At 38.3% G+C, this 25,951-nt stretch overlaps 1 protein-coding gene across 3 annotated transcripts in view; it reads left to right on the top strand.

Moving 5' to 3' along the window:
• The first annotated feature begins 805 nt into the window (after window positions 1-805).
• The window catches only part of LOC119656963 (FK506-binding protein 2), an 88,618-nt gene continuing 63,472 nt past the window's right edge, over window positions 806-25,951 (top strand). The window contains exon 1 of one of the 3 annotated variants that reach the window (XM_038063687.1): window positions 806-1,132. The gene's annotated coding sequence lies outside the window, so the exon portion shown is untranslated. Of the gene's footprint in view, window positions 1,133-1,167; window positions 1,276-25,951 lie in introns of those variants that run through there. The other 2 variants (XM_038063704.1, XM_038063697.1) reach the window with 2 other exon arrangements.

Below are 25,951 nucleotides of genomic sequence, written 5' to 3'. Positions count from 1 at the left end.
TCACTTTGACCTTCGACATTTTCCGCTCTCGAATTGGGGGATCGCAATAATCTACGCAAGGTCAGTAAACGAGTTTTCACCGTTTGTATAATAAATTACAAACGATTATAATACGTATGTAAACAAGAGCTCGAATTTGTTTTATTCTGAATGGGAATTTCACGGCCTGTTTTCACCAAACAAACATCTCTGTTACTCGACCGTGGTCAGTGCTGATCATGGCAGTTACAATAAGACGGATTTTCACATTCCGGATTCAACCGTAAATGCATATGTGGATTTACATTTATGACTTGTGTTCATTTTCCGTAAACTCAGGCTTAATCATGCATACATACCTTACCCCCGTTCGAGCACTCACTTAGCTATAAGCCCGGCGAGGAAACATAACGGCGGCCACAATATGTAAACCATTTTAGCTCCGTAATTTCATGATTTGCTGAAAAAAGCCGGAATGTTATCAACATGAGATTCCGCCGCGTTGGCTCGTTTATCAGTACCGAAGACGCCTCCCTGCGAACCCGCTACGTGCGTGGCGTCTGCCGACTGGCGGAGAGCTTCCAACGGCGTGCACGCGGGTGTGGTGAGGGCAATGTGTTTTCATTTCGGATAACATCTGTACGGTTTTTCCCCAAGACTTTCCCGCCGTTGCACTCTTCGGCAGAGAGTTCGGTGCTCACCGGAAAGGAGAATCGCTAAGCATCCCAGGCTGATAAGAAAGCTCCCATGAATCACGGAATGTGTGCCACGTGATGGAATTGCCAGATGCGCTGCCAGCCCCAATCCCAATCCCCAATCTCGATTTACGGCATCAGTTCCATATGTTGCTTCGTTGGACGTTGGTCTGAGACGTTGGAATTTCTTTCATAAATTTGCCGCGTTGCTACGGCGATAGGTGAATCTGCTTTCAGTTTTCGTTTAGAGCTCGAGAGTGAGTGACTGCGCGCGGAGTGCTTCCGTTTCACGTGTGTTGTGGCAGAGATTGAGAACCGGAACCAGAGCTTCGTTCACGCCCGTTGTAATCAGGCGACATAGTCGAGCGAGCGCGTAGTTTCTTGCACTTTGCGCTAAGTCTAGTCAGTAAGCGTTGAGTTTAGGCCGTACTTACGTAGTTGGTGCAATTACAAGTTCAGTAAGTATCGCCTGCAAGGCAGTATTCATATTCCCATTTCGTATTCACCCGCGGGCTATCGTACCACTTATCGCTTTCTACCGACATTTTCGCTTGGTGAAACTAAAATCATTTTCGCTGTTCTAATTAAGTGATCATTCACAGTGAGTGCAACAAGTTAGTGAACAACTGGAAGCATAGTCTAAGGTCCACTGTTATCTAACAGTCTAATTTCTAATAAGTGAGAGTCCTGTTGGCACACTAAGGAAACGTATTAAAAATACACCAAAAACCAAACCAATTAATAATTAATATATATGATGATTTCCTGCGTGAAATCAACTTTTATAAATTGAATATTTCACGACATACGACACAAACAGTGGACAAAATAGTTGAGTACTTTGTACTTGATCATTTTGGGTGACAATTATGTCGAAAAATGTCCTCCCCAAAATTTTTTTGGCTTGGGTCATCCCGTGTGAAGGCCGTTTTTTGCCTTCTTTTGAAAAATTATTTTGAAGGACTGGATAAAGATAGAAACGTGATTTTTTCACCATATGTTTATTGATATCTCTAGTATATGTGATAAATTTTTCAGCTTGATATCATAGCTAGTTTTCGGAATACGTGTCAATTTATGCTCCCATCTCCATAAAAAGGTGTTTTCTGCTGTCACGCTGGAGGGCGCTGTGTTCACCTGAGGAAAAAAAACTAAACGGCATTTTAATGTGGACAATATTCCACGGTCCACAATCTAGGATAATTAGAAAATATTAAAAAGTAAATTTTTGGTGGGCTTTTAAACTCAATTTTTTAGATTTTGGTGTTTTTTACGGCTTTTTTTATGATTAAAAAAAAATCAACCCGTCTGATTGCAATTATCCTAGTTTGCGGACCGTAGAAATATGTTTTAAAGAAATCGTGAAAATTTCAAAGAGTTTGGTTGGATAGATTTTGAGCTATGGTGGCAGCCGATTTTCAAGATGCAGTTTCGAGAAAAGCGCATTTGAAAATTTAAATGTGATTATCAACAGTAAAATTTTAAGTCGCCATTAATCTGCTATACCTGGTCCATAGAGAGCACCCTCCGTTTCTTCAAAAAAAGGCTTGTAAGGCCGATTGTTGTTCTCTGGTTTCAATTCTGGCTCTTTTAGCGAGGTCAGTCGATCGTCGTTCGTCGTTCGGACCGCCAAATTTGCGTTTCATTACGGCGGTCGGTATAAACCTGACATATTTGACCAACATGACATCACATTGTCACTAGGATTTTGAGAATGCCATTGAATCCTTCATTGAAAATAATCACAGCCAGAAAACCAGCTATTTCTACGACCTTGGCCCCAGAATGAAGGTGAAACTTGTTTACACTGATGAAGGGAACAAGTGGTTCCCGAAATATCGGTATTTGCAAGAATAAAATACCCACACCAACGGAAAAGAAACAACAAGTTTTTATTACTTCAATTAATTAATCGTTGGAAACACCGCATAATTTCACTCTGACTCATTATTATTCTGGGTCTCTGCTCCTAAACATCTGTTCAAGAGATCATCTCGTGACAAATCTTCGTAGATTGGTTTGATGACTGTTTGAACTTCTTCAGTCAAAGGTGCCTTCTCGTGGTGGAAACTATCCAGTTCTCCTTTAGCTTCCACTTTGCGCCATTTGCACGAACTGTCCTCGCCTGCTGGACAATTTAGATGCTGAGGATTTTCGTCTGTAGAACATTTATGGAAAAAAGTTGCCCAAATTTCTTGCTTCATTCCTTCTAACGAATTAGCGTGTCGACGAATAGCTAGCCCAAAAAATGTAGTTAGGTCGTTAATAACCTTATCAGTAAGTTTTCCAGCCCCTTTTCCACCAATGCCTTTGTGATTCTTCTTTGGATTTCTAAGCCGCGTCCCCATTCTTTTCTCGACATGTCCTACGCATTCCTTTTTTACTACTACGTATATTTTATTATTTGCAGAAATTTTCAGAAATACCGGAGAAAACTCCAGCAAAATCCAATATACAATATACAAAACTTGTCGCAATTGGAACATCCATGTTCATTCTTGCTAAAAGTTTCTTTGCTGATGTTGATGCGAAGTCCTTTTTCTTCTCTGATAAGTATCGATTCCCATGAAATACTCGTTTGTTAGTGCGAGCATAACGTTGAACGTTAAAGCGATCTCCCTTCGTACGATCCATTTAAAAAAATCACTGAACACACAAACAGCACAATACTTACAACAAAATATAACTGAGTATAGCTTGAAAGCCTTTCAGTGCTCACTCTAGACTGGATTATCCTTTTTATTCCAAACAGCAAATAAGTTTAGACAATTGATTGGTTTTCCATCTTTTTATATTTATACCTGAATTTATAAGGCTCAGGTAAAAAATGATTCGATGCTCTTTCTCATCGAGTACCCTAGCCGCGGCTGCAAACTCCTTACCTGTTTAACACTGTAATTTCTGAACGACTCGGAATATCGGAAAATCCCTTTGCCCATATATTCTCCACTATTTATAGATACAATTCATGCAAAAAAAAAATCGATTTCTCCAACCCGACACACGGGATGACCCCCTTAAACATGTTATGCAGTTGATCATTTATATATATGTTCAGGTATGTAGCAGCCGCACTTGCATATTTTAGAAGTTATAACCATTTAAAATGTGAAAAATTCACTTACTTTATATATATATGACAATTTTTAAAAAATGATGTTTTTAAGGTTTTGTGTAAAACAAAACCTTATTAAAATCGATTCTGTCTGTCTGTCTGTCACACGCATTTTTCTCCAAAACGGCTAAACCGATCCGAACGAAATTTGGGGACAGATGGGAACTATGAAATCCCACGCATACAGTGAGTGGCATAAATTTAGGTGGAGTTTAAAGGGGGGCTCTCCACACATGCAAAGGGGGGATTCAAAAATTTTTTTCACCGGATATAGTTGTGTAGGGTATCAAATGAAAGGTCTTGATTTGTACTTTCCGAAGTTGATATTAGTTTTGGCATAGATTGCAAAGTGCGTGAGTAATGAGTCAAAATGTACGCACTTGAAGTGAGACAGGACTCATTTTCGGAAACTACCCAACCTAAAAATCCGAAAAAAAAGCATGGTGGTGCGTCTAGATGAAATCTAGACCTGAAAATATGTCCCATTCCGATATCTGATCAAATAAACTTACTAATAGTATATTACTACTTTTTAGAAATTTACTGAAAAACCCCCCTTAAATTCATCTTAGGACTTCCGAATTTTATACCAGAATAGAGGACAATATTTCGTACATACGGCCATTAACGCCAAAGTTATAGCAACAAACTTAGCAATTTCGCGCGAATTTATCGCTTACAAAGTCATGCAAATCAGATGCTGACGTCATAATTACCCGGAATAATTGACATTCGCGTAAAATATTAAAGTCGCATTTATGAAGAATCTACTTATCTGCAGCCCTTTTAAGGTTTTGTGTAAAACACTTATGTAAAATCAAATCTTCGAGAGATGTCCCATTGCGGTATCTGCTCAAATAAATTTACTAATAGTATACTATCAACTTTTAGATATTGACTAGAAGACTCCCCTTAAGTTCATCCTAGGTGAACTAAATTTTGCACCGGCATAGAGGACAGTCTCGTGCATACACATGCCATGAAAATTCAACTATTAGTGTCAAAGTTATAGAAGTTCGAACTTATCAATTTCGTGCTAATTAAGACCATCCTAAGCCATACAAATAAGATGCTGACGTCATAATTAATGAGAATAATTGTAATTCGAGTGAAATTCCATTCAAAAAGAATCTAATTCTCCCCAGCCTTTTTTATATATTAGATGTAGGTTACATTCTTGGCATTTGCTAATAATATTAAACTCAGAGTGTTTAGCGTTTGAAGTTGACCATTATCAACACAGGGCTCTCCATCAAATGATTTATTTAAATCACTTTCTAGAAAATAGAGGGCAATGGAATTTTTAGCTACATATATTACACGGAGCTGTCGTGCACTTCTTGCTCCTCACATCTTTTTCTTTTTCTTCAGCCTTCAGTTCACAAGCGGGGTCGGCTCGTGGTGATCGGTTTCGTAATTTCATTTTATCAAATGCCTGATCAAGCTGTAATCTCGAGACCTTTAAATCCCCATCCAGCGTATCAAGCCACCATTGTTTTGACTGGCTTTTTGGTTGCTTACCATTGCTTTTGCTGTTCTGACCAATACTGGTTGTTGAATTCTCGTTAGCGTGAATTACGTGACCACATCATCGAAAACGCCTCTCTTGCAGTTTTTCCACGATCGGTGCAAACCCATATCGATCGCGGATATTATCATTTCAGACGTAATCAAACTGTGTCACACCACCAGTGCAATGCAACATCTTCGTCCCCATTACCGCAAGACGCCGTTCATTGTCCTTTATAGTCGGCCGACACTCAGAACTATAGAGAGCGGCAGACGGACGACGAGATTTGGGACGTGCGCTGATACGTCGATCACAAAGAACACCAGTTGGGGAATGCCACTTCATCCAGGTTGCATGAATGTGTGAAACAATTTCATAACGTAGTTCTCCATTGGCTTATAGCATTGACTCGAGATATTTAAATCGCTCAGTTCTGGCAATGGCCGTAACCTGCCCAGAACTGAGCGATTTCAATATCTCGGGTCAATGCTATAAGCCAATGGAGAACTACGTTATACTCCCCACATAGGGAAACACAAAACCTTTTATACCTGAAGCGTCAAACTTCCGGTTTCCCGACTTGTTTGGATTTTAATAGTTTTTATATATGTTATGCACTGAAGGATACGTTATATTGTTTCGTTTCGAGGACGCCTCAAATCGATGTGCTTTATTTGAGTTTAGGTGCAGAATTCCAAATTATTTCCGTTCTCTTCGAGGTCAAATTCATAGAATGTGGTGCTCATAATAAAATTTAGCATGTTTGGCCTAGTGATTAGTTTCCTTTGATATCTATTTTTTTCGTACCATGCCGGCATCTATATTTGATTAATTAATGCTTTTTCTTCCTAATAAATAATTTTTGTTGGAGCCATTTGGAAGTTTCAATTTACCAAGTGTCAATGTCCATATTTGCGGGAATTGATTGTATTGGTCACAATTCTTAGATATTTCATAAGCGTCCCCAAGTCCACCTTAGTATATTCACCTGTTTTTATCTCTCTATTTTGAGAAACTTATTATTTTTCCATATTCAAAATTAATTCAATGGGTAATGGGTAAATTCTCCAAACCGGATTTTTAAAAAATTCTCAAGTTCGAAAGTGAATACTACCAAAAGCAAGCACCGCAATTTAAAACTTGAAAGTGGAGCAGTTACTTTCATTACACTTGAAGAAAATGTTAGTCATTGGCATGTATAGCCAGTACAGTACGTTAGTTACGATACAGTCATAATGTGGTAAGTGATGATCTTGCCAGGTTACTGTGTGCGTCATCGACCAATATACTCCGGTCGAAGAACTCAATTTGAATAAAAGAAACCGCAACCAGACAAGAATGGACTAAGGCGAAAAGAAGCGGATTGTAAGCACGTTAGCATGAAAACGTTTCTATGTAAGAGCGTAAAGTTGTGATTGAGAAGCTATGTATCTTTTGGATGATTGGCTATTGGTATTCCGTTATAAGTATAACTTAAATATTAATAAATTCAATTCATTTGAATCAAGTTGTGTTCAAAAACTGCAGAGAAATCAGCGAATTTATACATTCACTGCACTCTTTTTCAGGGTGACTTATTTTTTTGAAATTCTTTATGACATGCAGAAAACTGCAGAGGTCAATTGCACAATGCCCCAAGTGGTGCTTCGTCGTCTTTTGAAATAACAGAAAATATTATTTATCCTATAAATAGTAGTTATCTGACGAAAAAAGGCTCAATCTTTGAAGAAGCAGTGATCTACCAGTTTTCACAAAATTCCCTAATAGTGAACATTATTAAAAGCCGTTTTCTGAATAATTGGGAACTGCATTTACGGTGACCAGTTTAAGATAGAATCACGTTTTTGTCAAGGACGTTCAATAGAATCTGAAATAATTAAAACTTGCTTTTGCTATTCGCTAGTGTTAGTTATTGGTCTTGTAAATGCCGATATTTCGGGAACCACTTGTTCCCTTCATCAGTGCTAACAAGTTTTGGACTTGACTTGGGCAAGGGAACTATTAAATCTCACGCATACAGGGAGTGACATAAATTTAGGTGGAGTTTAAAGGGGACTCTCCATACATGCAAAGGGAATAATTAAAAAAAATTTCCACCGGATATAGTCGTGTAGGGTATCAAATGAAAGGTATCGATTAGTACTTTCCGAAACTAATATTAGTGTTGGCGTGAATCCCAAAGTGGGTGAGGAAGGAGTCAAAATGTACGCACCTAAAGTGAGACAGGACTCATTTTCGGAAACTACCCAACCGAAAAACCAAACAAAAAAATCAGGAAATTGCGTTTAGTTGAAATCTAGGCCTCCAAATATGTCCTATTGTGATATCTGTTCAAATAAACTTACTAATAGTATATTACCAACTTTTAGAAATTTAGTGAAAAACCTCCCTTAAATTCATCCTCGGACTACCAAATTTCGCACCAGCATAGCGGACCACATTTGGCATACACATGGAGATCTGGCCATTAACGCCAAAGTTATATCATTTCAAACTTAGCAATTTCGCGCGAATTTACTGCTTCTAAAGCCATGCAAATAAGATGCTGACGTCATAATTAGAGTTGCATTTATGAAGAATCTGCTTCTTAAGTTCATCCTTCATCATTTTGCACCGGCATAGAGGACAGTCTCGTGCATACATATGCCAAGTTTTATGAAAATCCAACTATTAGTGTCAAAGTTATAGCCATTCAAACTTATCCATTTCGTGTGAATTTACCGCATCCTAAGCCATACAAATGAGATGTTGACGTCATAATTAACGAGAATAATTGACATTCGAATGAAATATTAGAATTACATTCATCAAGAATCTACTTCTCCCCAGCCCTTTTTAAGGTTTTGTGTAAAACAAAAACCTTATTTGTATCTATTATACGTTAAATTCATCGCATTTGCTAATAAAATTAAATTCAGAGTGTGAAGCCTATCAGGTTCACTATTATCAATACAGGGCTTTCCATCAAATGATTTATTTAAATCGTTTTCTAAAAAATAGAGAGCAACAGAATTTTTAGCTATTTGCCACGGAGCTCCCATACACTCGCCGCTCCTCAAATCTTCTTTTTCTTCAGCCTTTGTCCCGTTCACAAAGGGGTTCGGCTTGGTTTCGCCATTTGGCTCTATCGAATGCCTGATCTGGGTGCAATCTGCTTTTAAATCCCCATCCAACGTATCAAGCCACCGTTGTTTCGGCCGGTCTTTTGTTCGCTTACCATTGACTTCGTTTCGTTTAGACCAATATTGGCAAGTGAATTCTCATTATCGCAATTGGTTAGATCAGCAGGACATCAGGACAATCTGAGCAAGCGATTTTATATATATCGCTCATCTACTCTACGGTTTTTCGGTCCTTTTCTCTAACTAGCTGAGATTTTAGCAGGTAGATACGACTTGACCCTACCAGTTGTATTTCGAACCTTTTTAATGTGCCTTTTATATGCTTGAACAGATTTGAGAAGGTGATGCTCGATCTTTTTAATGCGGTAGAAGTCGTGGTTTGTCAGCTGATGAATATACCGATAATTCATCAGAAAAGGAAACTTGGAAAAGATTGTTGAGTTCTGATTTTGCAAAACAGAGACTACATGGAAGCTGATTGTTTTTATTAAAAAGAAACCTAGTTACTTTTCCCAAACATTAACAATCAAACTCAAATGGTATTTGCATCTACTGAGTCACTTTATCATCATCACATGGCTAAGAATTGGTTTCTTCAATTGACGTCGATATGAAGAACCTAATACTTCTACTCGACATTGCGTTGACTTTACTAATATTGAAAGGCTGGCATTCTCGATCTATCCTGTCATGGTCACTGAAGAAGCCTTTCTATCTTGAACACAAATATCCCTTATTTTTCGAACATCTGTAGACGAGGTTATCCTTTTACGATCACACTTGAAATCTCTTTTGGTGTTAATTGCAATTTCGGACCAACTTTCTGTTCGATTGTGCCTATACCGCGGCCGAGAAATGTCTGATATCAATGCACTTGTGTTTTCAGTATTCATTATCCACTTTTTATCTCAGAAATTTTTGGAAGGAAAGATCTTAATTTCTCTTCATAATAAAAACCCATAAAATCAAAAGTATACATATATATAACCGTGCCATACATAAATTAACTGAAAAAAATACAAGCTAATGAATAAACAGGTAAACTTTATTAAAATCAATTTAAATAATCTCAAAATCAATGTAGAACACGTTTACGTTCAAACAACTATTACATCGCAAAATAGTAGTGTTCACTATAAACTACGTATAAAAATGCCTTGTCACCAGAACATTGAAAAAATATATAACAAAGTATAATAGAAACACATATCTTCCAAAAACAATAATAATAGCAACTAAATAATGCATCTCTAAGATTTGGCCACCCTCTATAAAATCGAACTTCATAATGAAAATGTTATTACGATTGGAAAGAGGAATCTATAAGATTTACTTTTTCAAATCTATCGCGTTTAAATGTTACCCCCGACTAAATTTTAAACGGTCCATCCTAATGGTCGAATTTTGGACTATGTAATCAAGCATAGCATTTGGTATCTCATGAATATCACGAGTAATATTTCATTGAATACTAGAGGCCCTAAAGAAAATGGCCCAAAGGAGTATTGTCGCACGATTTATGGGACCAAATTTCCGAGCCAAAACGAGAAAACAATAACCTATCAAAATGATTTGCCGATAAGTTCATAATTCCTCATACTGTATGGCAACTAACTCCACCTTGTTGAAATCAAAACTTACTAAGATCACGGATTTCAATTTCAGGTAACAAGCAATCCTTTTTGATCGTTCAATAGTGGTTATCATTGACAGTTAGGTACTGTCCGGGTCAATTTGTTAAGAATATGGACGACCGAACCCAAATATGGCAATTTCGTTTACTAATATATTCATTGAGCCAAAAATGTGGTGATGATGTGCTGGATAAATACCCCTAAGTCTACCGAAAACACTTTTAACTGAAGTCGACTTACAGTTAAGCAATTTTGAGACGTTGTTGCGACTTCAGTCGTTCCATGATCATTTGCCAAACAATCTTATATATAAAAATCAATTGCTGGTCCTTAGTCTCGCTAAAACTTGAGAACGGCTGAACGGATTTATCTTATCTTGGTTTTGAAATGTCCGTGGAGGTCTAGGGAAGGTTTAAAAGGTGAGAAAAATTCGAATAATTGCCGGTAAAACCCTAAAAACAGCACTTTTCTTCTTCCCATATAAACGTTTTTTTCTAAATAAAATTTAGAGTCAATTTTAACTTTATTGATATTCAATAAAGTTCAATCACTCACTGTGTTCATCGGACCTCATATTACAGCTATGAAACGGACAAATTTTTTAACGCAACTAGAAATATTTGACAACCAAGTGACAATCTTTATTTCTAAAAAGACAAAAGACATCAAATGTTTCACAGCTCAGAACATGTTATATTGGAAAACAGAATTTCTGTTTTTAGTATTTTTGGTTCTCACCGTTTAAACCTCTGAATTTCCATAAATATTTCAAGACCAAACTAGACTACCTAGACCTAGACTAGATATTAAGTTTTGTTACAAATTAAATTTCTGAACGCAACGATAATATTTGACATTAGATTTGACAACCAACTAATATGTCGATCCATCCTGTTGCACTTTTGAACACGGAAAGAGGTATTACGATATTGTGTCACGATATCTATGAGTGCGCGAGGACTTTCTTTACTCTGGCGATCCTTTGTGATAGTGACATTCCAGGTAATGTGCTTTTTTTTTTATATTTTGTGATTGTGACACTTTATTGCTAAGTGAGCGGAAAATTTTCTCACTTTGATTATTTACAATTTTCGATGCCGAGGAGAAGACGACCTGACTTAGGTCGTCGCAGTCAATCAAATGTGCGAAGAGCTGCCTCACGTGCTAACCGCACTGATGACCAGAGAGAGACAGATCAAGAAAATAGTTGTATTGCTATGTCAGAATTGCGTTATTTAGTGAGTGATAATGAAGTAGATAGGCTTAGAATGCAACGAGTTCGTGCACATCAAACACAACAACAGCAATCACGACATAATGAAATTGATCGAATCCGCAGACGGAATGCTCCTGTGATTCTTGAACGAGCTGCATTCCACTATGATCCGGCAATTGATTATGGTGCCGATAAATCGGTAACAATTGGGGAAATGAAAATAATTTGTAAATATTGTAAGGCGTTAAAATACACTCATGAATCTACTGGATTATGTTGTGCTGGGGGAAAAGTAAAATTGCCACAATTGGTCCCACCACCAGATCCTTGACGATATTTAGTTTCTGGGATTGGAAATGATTCTAAGCACTTCTTGGCCAACATTCAGAAATATAACAGCTGTTTCCAGATGACATCATTTGCCGTTACACATATTATACAGGACAATTTCATGCCCACTTTCAAGTATGATGGACAATTATACGTCGTGTGTTCGCGTGTCGGAAAACCGTCTTCTTTGTTTATTTACGCACCACAAAACAAAACAAAAAATATAGTTTATGAGAAAGCTTTAAATTGATTAACAAACTTTATCATAGCAGTGTGTGTCTGTCAATATCAAATTTAAACCTTATAAATAGCCAGTATCTCAGGAAAACTCTATTTTGTAATTAAGCAACATGATGTGTCGAAAATAATAATAAAACTTCATGCTTCATTCACAATATGCTTTTTTATTAAATACGGATTCGTTTTGTTTGTTTTAAAATTATTTTATACAAAAGTTTAGGTCTTTTATTTATCGATTGGGGCAGTACGAAGTCTGCCGGGTCAGCTAGTATTGAATAAAAATGACATGACAATTTGACACGAGGCACGCGTGATCGTCAAAACTACTCTTACAATAGTTTTAACAAACAGTAAAAAGCACATACTTTAAATATACAATCTAACCTAAAATTCTTTTAACTTGAGGTCTTCCCAGACCTGGATGACGGACGAGCAACGCAAGTACACACACCCTATGATCACTCAACGCAAGGAGTCGTCCTTCATCTATCGAGTAAGCTGGCAATATTGGCCCAATCTTAGCCAACAGTCTACTTGGGGTCTTTTCTGACCTGGGGGCAAACCAAAATCAGACATACAGACCCTATAGTTTTGTCTAGGCATGAATTGGTACTGATTGGATAATTAGGTTAATGGGGAATGGACTTTGATACCAAATAAAATCATATGGTTATATATTCTTCATATTGCTTTTAACAACACAGGGTATTCCGTTTATAATGGTACAAATTTTAATGGTGGGTACTTGTTTAAGGAAAATTGGTCCATGGAATGGGCACTCTATCTTGTACCGTTATAGAGATATAACGTTTTTCGTTCAAAGTTGATAAAAGTTGCTTCATTTTGTTAGCTTTCAAATGACACCTAAAAATAATGGGCTTAATTATGGAAAATCTAGGAATATTATGAATTAAATGGGGAAAAAAACTTAGATATGGTATTTCTACTGTTTTGGCGCATTCATTTTCCATTGTTTGCGTCCAAAACTACCACCAAGTGAATTTGCTCCATATCAAGACCACGTTTTCTGGCATTTAATGCCTAATATTCCTTAATTTTCCATAATTAAGCCCATTTTTTACATGTTACACAGCTAACATTGAAATTTCTTTAAAATTTAAACAGTTATATCTTCGAAGTGATGACCTTTGAATTTAAAAAAATATCCATTTATAAGAAATTTTATGTAGTTTCCGAAAATGATGTCAAATCTGGAATTAGATTATTGAAGAAGTGGGCAATTGTGATTTTTTCGGGAGGGTCAAGATTTTTGATACCATTCACGAAAAACACCATAACCAATTTTTCTAAAATAAGTGGTACTATCCATCAATTCAACTTGTAGCATCATATACGGGACACCCTGTATAGTACACAATATATTAAAAAGAAATTTAAAAATGAACCCAGTTGTATTTCTAGGATCTTTCTCTGAATAAACCTTAAACATAGTTGTTTCATATTTCTTCTTCTTTCATTGAAATTTGTATTGCGGGCTCCCTTCTTGTCAGGCCTGCTTCCATGTTATCTTTAAAATTTGAGAATGCAACTTATCGTCTTAGAGTTATCATATTTCCAACAAGCTCTTTGCGAGTAGTGTGTTCAGAAGGTTGTTTTTAGATTGCCTAGCAATATAAAACTAGGGAAAAGTTATAGTTTTTCTGGGCGTGCGGGAGTAGGCATTTTGCGAAATTTAAAATGATTGTTCAGGGTGACCGCACGATTCTCACACGGTTTCGGATTTTCTCTTTATGAACCTATTCGCGAGTGTATTATAAGCCCTACTGGCCTTAGTAAAGACCTTTCAATGACTGAGTCATGATCCAAGCCTCAAGTTAGTCTGACGGATAGCAGTGCAGGAATGCAATAAACAAATTGGGTAGCACGCTCAAAATCAGCCCCCTCTGATTTCCCGGTTATAGGAAAATAAAGAGCAATAAGTAGGTTGATGAACCGGCCAGGCAGGCCTTCGCTCTTGACAGTGACGCAGTTGGGATCCCGCTGCCGACTTTGAAGGTTTGAATCTACTGACTTCAGATGGTGAAGGCTCACCGCTTGCTTTTTTAAAATAAAGCCTGATCGTGAGACCTTGTGGTCTAGATATGCGCAAATGCAGGATGAAGACGGCGCGGTGCACTGGCGTGGTGTGCATATCCTACAATTCGCTTTGTCTAAGCTTTGGAGAGGAAGGAAACACCCTCAGACAAGTTCTTCGGAGTGACCATTGACATCTACAGTCTGTGTTAGCCACGTTAGCAGTTTCTCCTTTCCTAAAGATAAATTATGTTAAACCATCAATAAATCACCATCATTCTTCCTATTGGTAATGTGATAAGATAATACCTAACTAATTTACCAGTTTCGTATCTTTAGGACAAAGATAGAAGGAATAGTTAATATTGTCTTGATAAAAAGCCAAAATTTTTGACAAATATGCATTAATTCATAGTTCGTCAAAGAATGATCAATAGTGTGAATCACGCTAAACGTTTTCTAAATAGTGTTATATTACGTGAATATACAAACGTATTCTGCATATAAAATAGCAATGGACTATGTGCTTTGCAAATCTATATTTACTTCTACAGGCAATCGTGGTTCATTTACTTGCCACGTTGGTAATGAAATACAGAAACGATAACTTCTCTCGTTCGCTTACTTATTTTTGTAGACTTAACTGAAGCCGGGAGCTTTTAGAGCTGATAAGCGATTGACTGTGAGGAAAACCTACAGCACATCTATAGCTGGAATGGTTAAACGAAAAAATGTTAAATCATCTGTAAAGCCTGGATCTTGCTTTGACTATCTGAGTGGCATTATTTCATTTCAGTATGCGATTAGATATGATAGGTAAGAAGTTTGACCTCTCGCCGATAAGAAAAAATAAATGAAGTGATCTTGAATATAATTTCGAAATAACGAGTTCATGAACTTCATAACTCTTATGGGTGTACGCGTAACAGATACGTGTAGAAACTGTTAGCGTCCGATCGTGCAGTACCGTTGTTTTGTATACGGTCAACTATTTAGCGTCCACACGTTAATCAAGTCAAACTCTAAATGCAATCAGAAGCGCTGAAACATTCTAACTTTGTTATTACAAGTTTTAATTTGCATGCTATACTCAAATTAAAGGAGAAAGAATTCGTTTCTGTTCTTTACTGAAATTGGTAGAAATTTCAGTTTTTTACTGAAATTGGAAGAAATTTCATCAATCCATGAATCTGCAGCGTGTCAATTGGATGTGGGACACGTTAAAAATTTAGATTATACTTTTTCAGCTAGAAATTGTAATGATAAGTGTGTAAATAGGAGATCAAGTCGATCATCCTGAGTGGTCGATAACGACCTAGAGGGCAGAGCTATCCCAAAAATCTAAACAAATTAGCTAAATTAACCGTGAAGGTCCGCCCACAAAGATTGAAGCTCCATCAAAGTGCTCGGTCGACACGTTCTTGCACGTCTCTGTGCTAGCCAGGCTCGGGAATGTGGGGGGGGGGGTCCTTTGAGCGCTTTGATCCCTCACGCTTCATTACTAAGAACCAACGTGTCTATTCCGATGCGTGGGTCCGGTCCGCACCGGATTCTAAACTCGACATTAATACGGATTTCGCGACCGCCTATCGAATGGTAAACAGAACGCGAACTAAAATTGGAAATTAAAAGAAAAAAAAAACAATGGATTCGAAAGGGAGGAAGTCCTCAAACTATTATTGGACTATTTAGGCATTAATATTCATTGTTCCAATCAATTTCATAACAATAATTAAAATAAAGAAAATGAAGATAAAATCCAACGAAGAAAAAGAAAATAAATAAAAGAAAAATGGGAAAAAAATAAAAAAATAAGAAAATAAGAAAAAGAAAAATAAAAACAATAACTCACCCAGGACGTCACTCCGAGCTCGGATTGCGGCTGGTGTACAAAGTTCTAAAAACAATTTTATAAGGAAAACGATTATAAAAAAAATTAATTCATTTATATATAAATATTATTAGCAGGCGTATTGCTTAAACTCTTACGTAAACGATTACTCATATTATGCTAGAATCCACACGTTTCTTAGCTGTACACATCGGTCTTTTCCTATTAGCGAAGATCTTTCTGGGATTTCTCCACAATGTTCGACACTCACGATCAATCCCGTCACAAAGTAAATCACTTCACCTTCGTCGGCCTGAATTTATTCATAATAATTCCTTCCAACTGTCAATTCTTCCTTCCTTTCCTTTTTCCCTCACGTCTGGGCTGCTTCGTCTCCTTTCCTTTTTTCTCTCCTGGCGCACCGCTTCAACACTTTCTTCTTTTCTTCTCCCTAGTCTCACTTCGCGGCTCTTCCCCGCTGCTCCTCCAACCTTCCACCTTTTCTTTTTCCAGCCGCTCCAGCCATTCTTCTTTTCTTCTCCCTAGTCTCACTTCGCGGCTCTTCCCCGGTGCTCCTCCAACCTTCCACCTTCTCAGAACGCCAAATCGAAACTCCGTTTTTTTTTCCTCGCGCACCGCTTCAGTTTTCGCTACATAGCCTTTCTCACTCGCTAGGCAATGTTGCGGCAACATGCGCATGCGCCTGCGGATGCGGCAAATCATTCGCCTCTTGTCAAGATCAATTCGCTCGAATGCTTTCAATTATGTGCAATCTGTGGCGAACATTAAGGCAATTGCACACTATTAAATGCATTGTTTAAGTAAATTAATTAAGAAAGAGCCGAATGAGATTCCGCTCCCGTCACGCAGCCGCGGTCACTACAAAATTCTTGAGATGATCTTCGAAAGAATCTTTCTTATGCTTTCTAAACTCAAGACTTGATAGAAGTTGTATTATTAGGCCAAAAAGGCTACATACAAGAGGGGCAAGTCGAGTTTCTAGGTGGTACAGAATGGGAACTCGTATGGTATGAAGTGGCTAACTCGCTGCATGACTGCATGTTCAAGTTCATAATAGATAATAATAGATATGGAAAAAGAGTCTTCACACTTCTTATATGGTAAACATTTGCTTAGATAGAACTCTAACTAGAAAGGTTTAGTGATACAGAAGAAAAAACTTCATGATTGGTCTAGATCTAAGGAATCTACCAAATGAGTAGGTTTTTTTCTGGTATAAGTAGCAGATTTTGGGGCTTAGATGCTCCTCTATCTCTTCAAAAAGGATTTAAAGTAAGTGTGAAACAGTTCTCAAAGTGGTTTCATTTCTGCTTTCAAATAAACTATTGGGTTTAGGGAGTTCCCTTCAGACTTTTCAAAGGGCAGTTTCAAATAGAGCTGACAGTGTGATGGCAGTAGTCGTTGCACTTCATTTTTTCGGTCTCGTGTCCCGAATTTGAGTCCTGGTTGTGTCGCATCTTTAGACTCTGTTTCTTAAGTCAATTTAGATTCGATTTTTTCGTTCTTTTTTTAAAAAATTTAAGAACTCCTTTGTTTCATATAGAGATTTATTTATACAGGGTGCGGCAGCATAACTTCCTGTTTTCAAAACTCAATAAAAACTATTGTATGCATCGGAAAATATTTATTTATTTTTTATAATGTAGGTGCATGTTTAAAGTTTTTATTTACATTGTTTTGAAGATCAAATCTGTTAGGTGACGTCCCCCATTCTCCATACATTGCGTAAACCGATTTCTGGCGTTTGTCATGACTCTTGTTAGCATAGCAGGTGTTATGTTGGCAATTTCTTCTTGGATGTTGGTCTTCAAATCTTGTAGGGTTCTTGGACGGTTCACATAAACACGGGATTTTAAAAAACCCCATAGAAAAAAATCACAAGGGGACAGATCGGGAGAGCGTGCCGGCCATTCCAAATCACCTCTAATTGAGATAAGGCGCTCTGGAAAGTGTTCCTTCAAAACAGCCACCGATGCTCTTGAAGTGTGTGCTGTTGCACCGTCTTGTTGGAACCAAGTGTCCCCCAAATCCAAATTTTCTAGCCGTGGGAAAAAAAAATTCTGTAGCATGTTTACATACCGGTCCGAATTCACTGTCACTGTAACCTCATTTTCGTCAAAAAACCAGGGACCAATAATTCCAGCTGAGGAAATTGCACACCACACTGTGACTTTGGGTGAATGCAAAGGCTTTTGATGCAATTCTCGAGGGTTGGTGTCAGCCCAGTAGCGCATGTTTTGTTTGTTAACCGACCCACACAAATGAAAATGGGCTTCATCGCTAAAAAAACAATAGCACCCTCGGGAACGACATCAAGAAGAAGCTCACACGCGTTCATCCGAGAATTGAAGTCACGTTCTGAAAGTTCCTGCACTATCGCCATCTTATAGGGATGAAAATGAAGATCATCACGAAGAATTCTTCTCACAGAACGATGGATGTTTGCGCGCAGAACGCCGTGGCGATCGCAACATTGACGCTCTCACTGCTTCAATGTTCTCAGGTGATCTAACGGGCCGAGGGACTCCAGTTCTTCCTTTTGTCGCACTTGCAGTTTGTCTGAATGTAGTGACCCCTGTAACAATTGATTTGCGGTCTGGGACGGGAGCCAACGGGGCTAAATTAAAGCGATTCCGAAATGCATGCTGTATTGCAATAACCGAACATCCGCTCGAAAAGTAAACCTCAACGACAAAGGCACGCTCCTCACTATTCCAACGCATGATGGCGACTGAACCTTGTCGGAACAAAACTTTACAGTATCCCCTCTTGAACGAGACCACTAGCGCTCCGCTATGACATCAACTGAGTGGCGCGCATTTTAAAAAAGGAAGTTATGCTGCCGCACTCTGTACATATATCGTTTGAAAATATGAAGAAACCGTATATAACAATCACAACTTTGTAACGATAAAATTAATTAATTAATTAATGTGTCCGGACAGCTGAGTGGTTAGAACACAAGGCTGTCGTACGGAAGGTCGTGGTTCAAATCTCATTGGTGATAGTGGGATTTCTATCTTGATTCGACGTCGGATACCAGTCGACTCAGCTGTGAATGAGTATCTGAGTCAAACCAGGGTAATAATCTCGAGCGAGCGCAATGCTGACCACATTGCCTCCTACAGGGTGCTGCAACCATGTAATGTACCGCTACGGTCTTGAATGAAGTGTTCTAACACACTTCAAGCAAGCACTACTCCAGAGAGGCCTTTTTTTGTTGAGGAGGTGGAAATCTTCAAAAAGACACTGGTCTGGACACACCAGCGTGTGGGATTTTTACCCACTAAAACCACCCCCGACTCCCTCCCTGCCCCGCGGAACCACCATAAGGTATTACATCACAGGGCGGAGTCAGCTCACTCTAGCTTTGTCACCTTGCTTCTATACGCGGCGCACGTGACCGCGTTTTTCTCCTCTCCTCTGCTTTTCGCAGTTTATTTTGGATAGATGCGATCATGGAGTTTACCGCATCCCAATTCTCTTGATGTGCTAGCATTTTCGGCACCAGATTTTCTGGTACCAGCACCTCCCCTAGAGTCTCCTCTAGATTCCTCCTTTCTTCCACAAATCTCGGACAGTGGAAGAATACATGCTCTGGGTCCTCTGGGACTCCATTGCAATTTGGACAATCGGGTGAGGTCTCCAATTTAAACCTGTGAAGGTATTGGAGATATCCTCCGTGCCCCGTGAGAAACTGGGTGAGATTATAATTATTCTCACCGTGTCGCCTCTCCAACCACTCCTTGATGGTAGGAATGAGCCTGTGCGTCCACCGGCCCTTTCCCGAGCGTTCCCATCGCTCTTGCCATCTATTTATGGATATCTCCCTTTCAGTCTTCTTCGTCCGCGATCAGGAAGAGGTTGGCTTTGCATTGTATATGTTCGCCATCTCATCTGCCAAGATGTCAATCGGCATCATTCCAGAGATGACGAATGCTGCATCATCTGACACAGTCCTGAAGGCAGAACATACCCTCAGGGCTGTCCTCCTGTAGACTGAACTCAGTTTGGTAGCGTTCCCTGACATCCACAACGCCTCCCTCCAAACTGGGGTTGCATAGAGCATGATCGAGGTCACCACCCTGGCTATAAGCAACCTAGAGGTATGCCGTGGCCCTCCAATGTTCGGCATCATCCTTGCCAGGGCCATACTTGCAGTGGATGATTTGTCGCAAACATACCGCAACTCCAGAGAAGCCTAGAAATCATCTTAGAGTCTCTTCTAAGGATGGTAAGAGGCAACATGGTCTTGCGATATATGCTAAGGGCATGCGGACCCTTCAAACCAATTTGCCCCACATCGTTCATACTCAAAACTGTGGAAAAGGTCATAGGTTCTAATGCGTAATTCCCTACATCAGTGTCAGCATACTTAGTGGGGAGCACAGTCAACCGAAACTGCCCTGTATTATGGAACGCCATAGAAAATCGCACACATAGGTACAAGATGCCCTGATCCACAAGGAAGTAGGAAACACCCTGACTTCATAGATGAGCTGAATTTTAGAAGATAGGCAGGTAGAGGTAACGACAGCTACAAACTATAATATATTATCATGAATAGTAGTCAACGTTTTCCACAGGATGGGATATTATCACCGCTTATGTCGGCTATGGTAGTGGATGAATTTCTAGGAAAGCTAACAAATACTGGAATACAAATCCAGGGTAACGCTAACGACATTGTTCTAATCTGTAGGGACAGTTATGAGGATACCCTATGTGATAGAATCAAATCCATGGTGAAGGAGGGCGGGGCTTCGCATCATTCCGGAAGTGAAACGAGAAAGAGAGGCTAAATATTTGGGAATTACACTGCACCAACAATTACTTAGGAAGATGCCAGTTTGTAAACACATGTCGAAAAGCTACAAGGGTTCTGCTGGGTCCATAGCAGGGAAAAATGGGATTGCAATCCGAAGAAACTATTTTGGATATACACAGCAACAGTTAAGGCTGTAATTTAGGCAGAAAGAACTGAACTCACCACAATAGCAAAAGAGTTACACAAACTTCAAAGACTGCTTTGTGTATCAGTGGGGCAATGAGGACATGCCAAACGGCATCTCTGAAAGTTATTCTGGTATTAACGCCTCTCCATCTGCACATTCAGATACAGGCAAGGAGAACAATCTTCAGCAAGGCTGGGAGTATCGGTCAGGCCTAAATCGAAGGAAAATTGATATTCTTCCTTGGTGGAACCCCGAATTACGATACCAAACCTGGATCCTGGAGAACATGACAGCGAGGTTTCATTTCAATAAGAAGTTTGAAACACGTTAGGGTAAGAGGGCAAACTGGGTGAATGTAGCTGTAATATGAAGCTTGAACCAGCAACTGAGTACTTGGCACACTGGCGGATCTGACATAGCAGATAGAGCGGACCCCGGAGTCATTGATCCAAGGAAAACGTACTCTGAACTAATGGGTAAGTACACTAGTATATTTCAGACGGGAATATACACCATAGACAGATGTGCGTCTTTCAATCCTCAAATGAACTATAGGGGGCAGGACATTGCTATTTTGATCGACAGCCAAGTGGCGATCAAGACATTTAGGTCGAACCAGGGGAACTCTAAATTGGTATTCGAATGTTTTGAGAGACTGACTAAGCTCGGATCATAGAATAAGGTTTGGATACTCTGGGTTTTCAGGCCACGTTGGGTTCGGACGAACTAGTCAGGAAGGAACAGGGGCACCTCTATACGTACCAGAATCCTTCTGGTGAATCGTAAACGGGTTGTTTCATTGAAAAATGAAGAGGAACGGCTGTCCAGGTTGCTGAGGGAGAGGGGGGAAGTATGGTTCCATTTATATCAGCTCAAAGGACTGTTTAAACCTCACCAAGAAGAGCCTCCGGATTATTGAGAATACTCTCTAGCTACTACCGACTAAACTATCACCTGCGGAAACTAGGGATATCTACAGACACTGCCTGCAGGTTCTGTGCGGAACGTGACCAAACCTTCATACACGTTCTGTGATAGTGTCCGGCCCTTGTGCAAAGTTGGTCGAGGCATCTGGGCGGATACTTAATACCAGATGTCAGCAAAAGTACTTGGAAGTGGGGAATATATTAAAATTCTTTTCGGTTATATGTTTGCTTGAGAACCTCAAGAGGATGGTCGCTGGACAGAAATTTAGTGCCGATGAAGAGGTAATCGCCGAAACTGAGGCCTATTTTGACCACTATAATCGTTGTATCGGCCGCGAAGGCCACTATATTGAATGATCAAATCAAATTTTATCAAACAAACTTTTTTTTTTATGTAAGCTTAGGAAACTTTCAGCTAAAATGTTATGAAATAATAACAGCTAATACTACTACAGAGGTTTTGAGTCATAAAATAGGAACAGGGACGTAGAAAAGGTCCAGCATATGCAACATGTGACATAATCCTAGAATACCATGCGAGGCTCATGGAATCTTTCTGCCTCACCTCCAATTCTTAATAGCATTGCTTCTTAGAGTATGTTTCTGCAAAATTTAACTCACTATCGTTGCAATGCACATATAAGTACATCTATATACGTACGAGTGTAGGTAAATAGCATAGTAGCATCATGTGAAATATTACATAATCAACTGAAGGTTAATGGTGCCATCTTCCTCCTTTCGATGCAAATACAACTGCTTGAAAGCTATTGTTATGCTGCGTCTATTGTCTTGGACATTAATGCAATATTCAAAGTGGAGTTTTACGCTTACGCTACATGTAGAGTGATGCAAGAAACATTGTACAATTATGCCTTCATAAAATGTATTGTTATCAAACGCAAAAAAATAAACATCAAGTGTTTCCATCGACTATCATTCATGGGCTATCAGCCGCTTGCTGTATGTGTTTGCTTTGTTGCATTTTCCGGAAAAACAGACAAAGAGGATTTGACTGATTTACAATACATTCTACCCACTAGGAAATGGCAGTATAATAGTTCTTAATCAATTGCGGAATCGATTCTCTGGAACCAAAAAGCAGTTCAAATTTGTCTTACTTAAATGCGTTTTGCGCATTACATTTAGCATTGCGTGTCATAGGCGGTAACCAATTGATGCAGCCTCGATTACCAAGAAGCCATTCCGTAATCGGTTACTACGAATCTAGTTTATCATTGATTTCTTATTAAATAATGTAACTAGTTCGGAAATTAATTCTTCAATTCATTACAGTTGGATACAATTGCACTAGACTTCTGTGATTCGAGTATTTTAGATCGGTTTTTTAACTTTTATTATCTGCAACCATCCTTAATGAGAAAAAAATCTCTTGAAACTTCATCAAAGGTAAAGAAATGAAAATTCTATTTAACTCCACGAAAATGCAAGCTGAAAAAACTCCGGCGCAGCGAAAGTCCGCCAGAAGATAGTATTTTTTGAAGTATGATAAAGTTTTTGCGACACTGGGGGTGGGGGGGGGGGGGGGGGGGGGTAATTGAGTATGTTCGTAGTCGAACTTTTTTCTTATCTCATCACTCTCTATGGATTGACATCATAAAATATATATGTTACATTTAACGGCGTTTTTCGCATATTAAACGCATGTGCAGCAAACTTTGGCCGCCCCTGGAGGGGAAATTATTTCAACAAACAAAACAGTAATTAATTCATATATATATATAATAAAAGAAAATTTATTTTCTTTTTAGGCATTCTTTTTTAAAAAAAGTTATTTTTTGCCCTTTTAAATGCTTGTTTGATCAGTGAAGTATAATTTTCATCACCAACTGCCCCTGAAAGGAAATACCACTTTTTATAGAATAATCCAGTATTGTATTTTTCGCATCATATACCTTCAAAAATGCCGTTAATTTTTAAATACTGGCAAAATGGCAATTTGCCGTGTGTTCCATTATAATTGTACTTCAGACAAATGCTTCGGAAATCAGTTTGCTGAAATTTTTAATTAAACCGTCAGCTTTTATCTTCATTTTAACAGTTGCAACCTAGTAATATAAGATTATAATTATAAGGATTTCTATAGAAACTAGAAAATACTCTTACATAAAAAGGAATATCCTCCTCAGATATACCATTATTCAGTTTCTCTAATTCTTCCACCGTTTTTATCGGGAAAACAGTTGACACTTCGGTGGGCATTGTTTCATTTTTATAGATTTTATTTAGTAATACTGAATGTGATGCCAAGACGTCCATAATTGCCTGATTTTGTTTTATGATTTTTTCTGAAACAAGATAGGTCTTGTTATCCAATAAAGACCTGCAAATATAGGGAAATCTTATCTTCTAATTTTTTTAACTGCATTTTTAAATTAATGCATTCGCAGGTATTTTGGTTATCTGAAAACATAAAACCATCAATTTGTAAAATTCCATAACAGATATTCCCACCTACATTGCGAAAAAAGTTCTTCTCCAAAAGCTGCATTGCATCTTCTGACTTTACCTGGAGATGGTGGACAATTTTCCTTTACTCATCAATCAATTTTCCTGTACTCATCTTCTGAAACAATTAATAACGTAGATAGTGGTGTAGTTATTGATCGCAACTGTGTAACAACGGCATGATTAACCAATTTTCTTCATGCCATGGTAGGATAATTAGCTTGCAATTTATATCTTTTATTTCAAATTTCTCTTCATCATTACTTAATTCTTTATCTGCAAGACATACACCCAAGATATTTTTCGATGATACTGGTTCCGTAAAAAAATCACTCAGATTTTTGAAGCGTTTTCCAGTAAGCATCATCATTCCATTTTCTTTTATGAAACCCGTTAGTTTTATGGGTATATAAGGATTTATAGCGCAATAGCAGTTGGGTTCATGTAAGCTTAAATAATATAAGCTGCAACTATAGCTTATAATTTTTCCATTTTTACTTTTAAAATTCGGGGTTGTTGGATGTACAATAGGAATTTCATGCCTCTGTTTATTGTTTATTTGCTGCAATATTCCGGATGGTTTTTTGATGTACTTCTTTAAAATCTGCAGATAATTTTCAAAATTGTATGCCGAATAATCCGAAACGATTCCATGTTCTCTAACGCTATCTGGTAAATGGAGCAAACTATGAACATTGTATGTAACACTGTTTTGTCCGTATACCACAGGAAAGTTTTGTACGAAATAATTAATCATCTCCTGAATATTTGCGATATTTAGCCGATAATTCTTTGGACATAGTAAAAGTCGGTAAAAACAGTAAAGTAATAAAAAATGATAATATAAATCGACATGCACATTGTCCTTTAAAACCACAATTCCAGTGTATAAACCGAACTGTCTGAACTCTGTTGCTTTGAATCTTTCAAGCTCAGAAAGGATACTTCTCGGTTTTCTGGAAAATTCCTTTGGAATAAAGGGCCGCAATGAGACCAAGTGATCCGATATCTTTTTTTTTCTTTTCTTTGCAGATCTTGTAAGCAGTCTTGTTCTCAAATAATCGGATCAATATTTTTCTGATTATTCCCAAGTCTAAGAGATGCATGACATCTAATGGGAACTGCGATATCATACGAACCCCAATCTTTTCCAGTGGTGTTTTTATGTTTCGAAAGCATTTCTTGTGAATTTCTGGAAACATTCTCTCGGAAAAGTGGTTATCAGTGACTATCTCGCCAACTTCTGTCTGAAAGGTTGTTACTCCTTCAATAGATTTCCCCTTTTGTGTACATCTTATGCATCCGTTTAAAGCTGTGTGACCTACTGTACCACAAATAAATGCTTTGGCAGGAGCGTCGCAAATAAATGCTCTAATTTCAAATCTTAAGGTTCTCCCATTTATTTCTACATCGTTTTGCGTCAAATTATTTACTTCGGTAACAAAGTCAAGAAGATAGTGTTTCAGACTATTTGGTTTACTTGGTCCAAGATATGTCCCGATGAGGAATACTTTAATGGCATTTTCATTTACCACTTTCCCAAGAATAGGCCATACACCTTTATTCGAACTTTTATACAAGGGCAATCCATCGATTCCGATGTCCAAAACGACTTTTTCCCGGTCTTTAAGCAATTCTTTTACTTTTTGAAGCTGTTGACATATTCCATAATGCCTGTACTCCCCAGGAGGTACATCTTTTACCACAATTTCGGTTGAATTTCCTATTATGGTTTTAGTAGATTTAGGTACATCTAAATGTTCTATCCTGAGAATTTTTAACAGCTCATCAAAAGCCTGCTTTGATGGTGAATACTTTATGTACCAGCTCCTTAAATTATCTTTCAACGATTTTGTTCCTGTTTCTTCTAGATT

The sequence above is a fragment of the Hermetia illucens genome, chromosome 1, assembly GCF_905115235.1.
Source record: "Hermetia illucens chromosome 1, iHerIll2.2.curated.20191125, whole genome shotgun sequence".
In the NCBI taxonomy this organism is placed as follows: Eukaryota; Metazoa; Arthropoda; class Insecta; order Diptera; family Stratiomyidae; genus Hermetia; species Hermetia illucens.
This window is presented reverse-complemented; position numbering and strand designations above follow the sequence as displayed.